At 41.8% G+C, this 7,588-nt stretch overlaps 1 pseudogene; it reads left to right on the top strand.

The window, feature by feature from the left end:
• Positions 1 to 194: 194 nt before the first annotated feature.
• On the top strand, positions 195 to 1,571 carry LOC103202865 (annotated as a pseudogene).
• The last annotated feature ends 6,017 nt before the right edge of the window (positions 1,572 to 7,588 follow it).

Here is a 7,588-nt window from a genome sequence, read left to right as displayed (position 1 = left end):
TGCCCAACCTTCCTTCCGAGGAGTGGCTGGTGGGTTTGAACCGCCAGCCTTCTGGTTAGCAGTCAAGTGCTTTAGCCACTATGCTACCAGAGCTCCCAGAGCAGCACTAGGTAACCAGAACAGTCATCTATTGCCCCCAGCTCCATCTTGCAGGTAACTGAACTGAGCTTTGGCATGGCTGCCTTGGAGTCAGAATGCAATACCCTGGCTATCCCCTGATAGGCTACCCATCTTTCTCTGGATATCCTCTTGTGGGTCAGGAATCATCATTTCTCCCTCTGGGTCGGTATCCTTATTCTAGTGGCTTTCCTCCAGTGGGAGGAGGTGCCTACCCACCAGCACCAAGTGGTGGCAACCCTGCAGATGGAGGCTACTCTGCACCTGGAGGTTATCCAGCTCCCGGAGGATATCTTAGTGCCCCATAGCCAGGGGATACCCACCTTAGCCTGGAGTTTCTCCAGGCCATGGATGTGGAGCCCCATCAGGTGGAGTAGGCTTTAATGGCTATTCACAGCCACAATCACAGTCTTATGGTGGTAGCACTGCCCAGTGGCAGGTGGTTTTCTTGGAGGACAGATGTCTTCTCAGTATCCTGGAGGACAAGCTATTTTCCCTAATTAACCTGTTTGGTGACTTAAGGGACTCACAATTCAAACTGCTTTCAACTTTGATGCCATGAAATATGCAGAAATTCTTTGAAAATCTATGAAGGGTTTTGAGACAGACTCATGGGCAATCATGGATGTTGCAGCCAACTGTTCCAATGAGCAAAGGCAAAAATTTAAAGCAGCTTTTAAGACCATGTATGGCAAGGATTTAATCAAAGATCTCAAATCAGAGTTAAGTGGAAATAAGTGATCTTTGCCTTCTTCATGTCAATCATATTACTATGCTTGGAGTTTTCAGAATGCAATGAAGGGAAGAGAAACTCAGGAATGGGTATTAATTGAGATATTGTGCACAAGAACTTATTAGGAAATCTGAGAAATTGTCAAGTGTTATAAATCAGAATTTGGATGAGATCTTGAAAAAGGCTTTAGGTCAGATACATTAAGACATTTTGAACATTTACTTGTATCCATTTGCCAAGGATATTGGCATGAGAATCAGAATGTAAACCATCAAATGACTCAGGAAGACTCTTGACATCTTTATAAAGCTGGTGAGGGGAGACTAGGGACAGATGAATCTTTCCTTAACATGATTCATGCCACAAGAAGCTTTGCTGAGCTGAAAGCTACCATGGAGGCTTCTTCCAGGATGACTAATTGAGATTTGCTGAGTAGTGTTGGCTGTGAGTTTTCTGGAATTGTTGAAAGTGGTTTGAAGGCCAACTTGTAATTTGCCCTGAACCACTCTGCCTTCCTTGCTGAGAGGCTGTACTATTCAATGAAAGGTGTCAGCATAGATGACTCTCCCCTGGTGAGGACTGTGGTCACTGGAAGTGAGATTGATCATGTACAAATAAAACAGATGTTCCATCAGATGTATCAGAAGACCTAGGCACATTGATTGCAAATAACACCGGTGGAGATTACTTAAGTCTTCTTCTAGCCATATTTGAAGGATAACCTTCAAAGAAATGACTAGCTTGTATGTAGCTATATTAACCATGACCTAATCAAAAGACCTTTTTACTAAGGTCTGTATCAGGGTAAAAGTAGCTCTCGTGGTGTAATGAGTAAGGCATTTGGTCAAATCCACCAGCTGCTCTGTGGGAGAAAGATGAGGCAGTCTACTTCCCTAAAAATTTATAGCCTTGAAAACCCAATGGGGGTTGGTATGGATGGCAGGTTTTTTTTTTGGTGTCAGGGTAAAAGGAGCTCTGGTGGAATAGTAAATAAGGCATTTGGCTGCTAACCAGAAGGTCAGGGTTGAAAACCACCAGCTGCTCTGTGAGAGGAAGATGAGGCAATCAACTTCTTTAGGTAAACAAATGGGGTTAGCTATGAGTCGGAATCCACTCGATGGGAGTGGATGTGGGTTTTTTTTTTGATTGTCAGTATAATGTGCTTGCTTTGCACATCATGTTTTTGCCTTAATTCTGATGTTATTATTATTTAATGTATATGTACAACCAGTAAAGAGCTCTGGTGGCATAGGTGGGTCAGATATTTGGCTGTTAATCATAAGGTCAGCTGTTCAAACCTACCAGGTGCTTTGTTGGAGGAAGATAAGGCAATCTACTTCCAAAAAGATTTACAACCTTGGAAACCCAATGGGGTCTCTATGAGACAGAATTGACTCAATGGCAGTTGGTTCAGTGTCATAAAATTTATATATATGTATATATATGTGGTAGTTCAGTTTGTGTGTCATCTTGGCTGGGCCTGGTTGAGTGGCTGGGCAGCTAGATGTAGGATTCCGCACGATGAAACTGGTAATCAACTCCATGGTGGAATCCACTGTGAGCAGCTGAGTAGCTGCTTTAGGGAATGTGGTCTGCTTCCTGTATTTAAGCAGAAGCCTTGGGGAATGATCCCTAGCTTATGGCATGCTTGGACCCTGCATGTAGCCGTTTCATTATTCAGCAGCCTGCCATGCTCTGCCGACCTTGGGACTTACAACGGACTTAAATTAATGGCCTGCTGTGTGGTTTGGTAACATCAGGACTGTGCCTTTTTATTTGTCAACCTTGTGTTTGTCAGCCTCAGCAGCTAGTAGCTGTCTGAGTGAAGAAACACCTCTAGCTCCAGGGGCTGGGAGCTGGAGGCAAAGCTGGACCCCAAGGTTTAGGGGCTTTCACCTAACCCCTAGAGCTTGGCACTTTGGACTTGGACTTAAAGCTTCCAAACTGTGAGAGAATAAACTCCTGTTTGTTAAGGCCATCCCATTTGTGGTATATTCTTGTCAGAGTGGCACTAGGTAACCAGAACAATATATCATTAGTGTAGTCATATGACAATGATGTAGTAATAATGCATTGTTTGTAAAACATAATTCTCACTGCTCTTATTCTAGTCAGGATGTCAAATTAAATAAAAATCACAATAATCTGTACTTAAAAAACTCATCTCTATGTGACTTACTGGTCAACAATTAATCTAAAGCAAAGAAGAAGGGGAACAAAGACAGGGAAACCAGATTACCAGAAGTGAAACACGCAGAAAGGAATTAATGAGAATGATAAAACATTGGGAGAAATGTAATTAATGTCTCTGAACGTATGTGTAAAACCCCCCAAAAAAAACACACTGCCGTCGAGTTGGACCCAACTCATAGCGACCCCTCCTTGGGTTTCTGAGGTGGTATCACTACGGAAGTAGACTGCCTAATCTTTCTTCCGAGGTGGGTTTGAACCACCAGCTTTCTGGTTAGCAGTCAAATGCCTTAGGCATTATGCCACCAGAGCTCCCGAACAATATGTGTGGTAATTTTTAAATGGGAATCTAATTTGCTATGTAAACTTTCACCAAAAACACAATAAAATATTATTTAAAACAAAAAGATAACATGGGTATATTAATAATTCAATAGAACAGAAGAGAGGATCTGCTGAAGGTAGAGGAGGCCTGCACAGCCAACAGGTGGCCTGTCTGCTTGCATGACTGAAAGAAGGGCCTGCTGGCATGGTCAAGAAGAGTCTGAGAGAGCTGTCCTGGTTGGAAGCTGTCCTGTCTGAAGAGGGGAAGGGTGTGCTCTCCACCCTGAGAGAGCCTTCCAGACCTGCTTCTGTCCTTCCTGATCTCAAATTGTTCCTGTTACTTCCAAGTTGATCCTGATCCCAACTTGTAGCCTTTTATTTCCCTAATAAACCACATAACTGTGAGAATGGTTTGTGAGTTCTGTGTGGCCATTACAATTATTGAACCCAGCAGAGGGGTACAGAGTGGCATAGGAGGAATGGCTAGTGTTAGAAGTGGTGAAGAAGTTGGAGAGTGGACGTATGTCTGACCTCCACCTCATAGGAACCAGCCTTGTGTTAATTCTTATCCCTCATGCATTTAGGCAAGTCCTTATGCTGCAACACATAGGCTGATTATAGAATTCAATGTGAAATGTAAAATAATATAGCTTCTAGAAAATTATATAGGTGAATCTCTTCATGACCTGGCCAGAGAACATTAGTAGAAAAGGGAAACTGAATTGTTAATTTTATCTATACAGGAAAAAATAGAATTTATATAAAAGAAAGGGGGGAAGAGGGAAGAAAAGAGTCTCAGATTGATTTGGGAAAAATGAATTTTGCTTTCACTTCCTAGAGTAAGCTGCAGATTAACTGGCTGCTAACAGACAGGTCAGGGTATTCTGAGTGGGTTATCAGAGGAAACAGTTTCAGAAGATCTGAGATTTTCACTGGAATGTATGTGACAGGCTGACTCTGAATCATGTCCATCAGTACGGTTTGTTGGCACCTCCATCTCAGTCATGCCATTTCACTCTTCAGAATTTCTCAATTTTTAAAGGTTATGACATGATATCAAACACAGCCAGTTGCCTTCAAGTCGGTTCCGTGTCAGATAGAGCTGTGATCTGTAGGGTTTCAATGGCTGTTTTTTCAGAAGCAAATTGCCAGGCCTTTCTTCCAAGGTGCATTTCAATCTTTTGGTTAGCAGGCAAGAGTGTCAACAACTTTCACTACCCTCAGACTTATAATCTCATATGAAAGGTGAAGCCTTCAGGTTCCTCTAAAACTGGATGACAACGCTTTTTTTTTTTTTTTTAAAGTGTACCAACCACAGACACAGAGGTGCTGGGCTGCACTAGTGTAGGCTGAAGTGTTGGGCTGTAGCCTGACTTTTAGCCCTGGACTGGCCTATAGGGAATTGTTTACAGCGCCTTCCTTGAACGCTATGCCATTTCCTGCTTCTTGTTTTTAGAGAGTTCACTGTGATATTCCACCAGTTCAGGGTGTTTAAAAACAAGACAGCAGTCAATGTTTTGGGATGAGAGTCACGGGATGCTACACTGAGCAGGTGTATCTTTGTAGGGCCTCAAGAGAGAAAGTATAAGGTTTGGGTTTGTCAGCATGTGTTTATAGGTGTGTGCTGAGTGTGGATTGCAGTGGAACTGTGTGTGTGTGTGTGTGTGATCTTCTCTTTTTCCTTGCAGTGTCTCAAGGATATGAGCAGTAAGCCCTGTTGTCCAGACACAGAGATCCTGTGCCTTTGAGGACTAAGACTCAAGGATTGGGACTTCAAAAACACCATTGCTGGCTGCTCAGCCTTTGGGGTAAAACATTCAGTTGCCTGGAGTTGAAGTAAGGCTTGTGCACAGACACCCTCTGTGGAAGAATTCCCGAGCTGAGACTGCATGAGAAACATGAGGTGTTGTCATTTCCTACTTGAGGATTAACTTCTCAGAGTAAAACTTGGCCTCCCAACCCAAACCAGGGCTTGTTCAGACCCATTCTACTTGGTAGAGGGTTTACTGGGAAACATCTGAACACCTCACTCAGACCATCCTTCCTCTTTACCACAAGCACCCTCGGACAGAAGTCACCATACAGATTGACTCCCAAGGCAGGAGGTCTTGGCTCTCCACTGCAGCAGCTTTGAAGTCCTCTCTTGACCAGAGATCTTTCGATCCTGTTGTTTATTCCAGTCGTGTGGCCAAGGGGAGAATGAGGAGGGAACCCTTGGGCTGCCAGAGTCCAAGTTGTCAAGAGCAAGCATGTTCACTTGGGACTCGCCCTTCCTCAAATAAATAGTCTGTGGCCAGTGGATGGTGGATGTGACTGGAAGAGACCTGCTCCTAACCATCGGTGACTGGAGAAGACAAAAGCTTGGTCTCACAAGAGGGCCCTTGTCTGCCTAAGGCAGAAAGGGGAAATTAAATTCTATGGAAGATCGTCATGAGGACCTCAAAATGTACAGTGGGAATAAACACTTAACAAATATGTCTAAATTTCTCTGATTACACATAACTCATCTAATTACATGTTTGTTTTCCCTACAATCATCTGCTTTCATTGAAATATCAAATGCAAATAGGAATGGCTTTGATTTGCCCATTATAGATTTAACTTCTGTTATTATACTAAAAACTGTACTCTTTTTTTGAAGTTATTTTTTTATTTTTAAAGTGTTTCTTCCCCTCCCCTCCCACCCTAGTAACCAAGAAAGAAAGTTTTCTTCCATATATAAACCTTTCCTTGACTTTTTAAAATAATGAACTAATAAAATATTTATTCTTTTGTGATTGACTTATTTTACTCAGTGTAATGTCCTCGAAGTTCATCCACATTCTGCGGTGTTTTGCAGATTCTACATTATTCTTTAGTGTTGAATAGTATTCCATTGTGTGTATGTACCATAGTTTGGTCATCCATTCTTCTGTTGATGGGCACGTAGGTTGTTTCCATCTTTTTGCTATTGTAAATAGAGCTGTGATGAACATGGGTGTGCATATATCTGTTCTTGTCCTTCTTCTCATTTCTTTAGGATATATACCTAGTAATGGAATGGCTGGGTCAAATGGTATTTCTAATTCCAACTTTTTAAGGAATCACCATACTGCTTTCCACAGTGGTTGCATCATTTGACAGACCCACCAACAGTGTATGAGAGTCCCAATCTCTCCACATCCTCACCAGCATTTATTATCTTCTGTCTTGTTAAACTTTGCCATTGGGGCCAGATGGTATCTCATTGTTGTTTTGATTTGCATCTCTAAAGTGGCTAAAAGTGGTGAACAGTTCTTCGTGTGTATGTTGGCCACCTGAATATTCTCTTTGGTGAAGTGTCTATTCATATCTTCTGCCCATTTTGTAATGGGATTGTTTGTCTTTTTGTTGCTAAGGTATTGGAGTTTTCTATAAATTTCAGAGATCAGTTCTTTGTCAGATACGTTGTTGCCAAATATTTTTTCTCAATCTATAAGTTCTCTTTTGGAGAAGTCTTTTGAAGCACATAAAAATTTAATTTTTAGAAGGTCCCATTCATCTAGTTTATCTTCTGCTGTTTGTGAATTTTGGGTTATGCTGGACGGTCTATCTATGCCATAGATTAACCAAAAAACCAAACTCACTGCTGTCGAGTTGATTTGACTCATAGCGACCCCTCCTTGGGTTTCCAAGGCAGTATCTCTACTGGAGTAGATTGCCCAATCTTTGTTCCAAGGAATTAGCAGTCAAATGCCTTAGGCACTATGCCACTAGTGCTCTAATGTCATATATTAGGGCCCTTAAATTTGCCCCTATTTTTTCCTTGAGGAACTTTATAATTTTAGGTTTCACATTTTATCTTTGATCCATCTGGAGTTAGTTTTTGTGTATGGTGTGAGGTATGGATCTTGTTTCATTTTCCTGCAAATGGATATCCAGTTTTGTCAGCACCATTTGTTAAAGAGCCCATCTCTTCTCCATGTATCGGATTTCAACCCTTTGTCAAAAATTAGCTGACAGAAGGTCGATGGATCTATTTCTGGGTTCTCAATTCTGTTCCACTGGTCTATGTGTCTGTCATTGTACCCATACCAGGCTGTTTTGACTACTGTGGATGTATAGTAGGTTTTGAGATCTGGGAGTGTGAGAACTCCTACTTTGTTCTTCTTCAATAGTGCTTTGCTTATCCAAGGTCTCTTTCCTTTCCATATAAAGTTAGTGATTGTTTTTTCCATATCCTTAAAGAATGTTGAGGGGTCTGGA

This window comes from Orycteropus afer, unplaced genomic scaffold, assembly GCF_000298275.1.
Source record: "Orycteropus afer afer isolate SDZICR_OR568_19922 unplaced genomic scaffold, OryAfe1.0 scaffold00193, whole genome shotgun sequence".
NCBI classification, from domain to species: domain Eukaryota; kingdom Metazoa; phylum Chordata; class Mammalia; order Tubulidentata; family Orycteropodidae; genus Orycteropus; species Orycteropus afer.
Note: the sequence above shows the minus strand (reverse complement) of the source record. Positions and strands in the feature narration are given on the sequence as shown.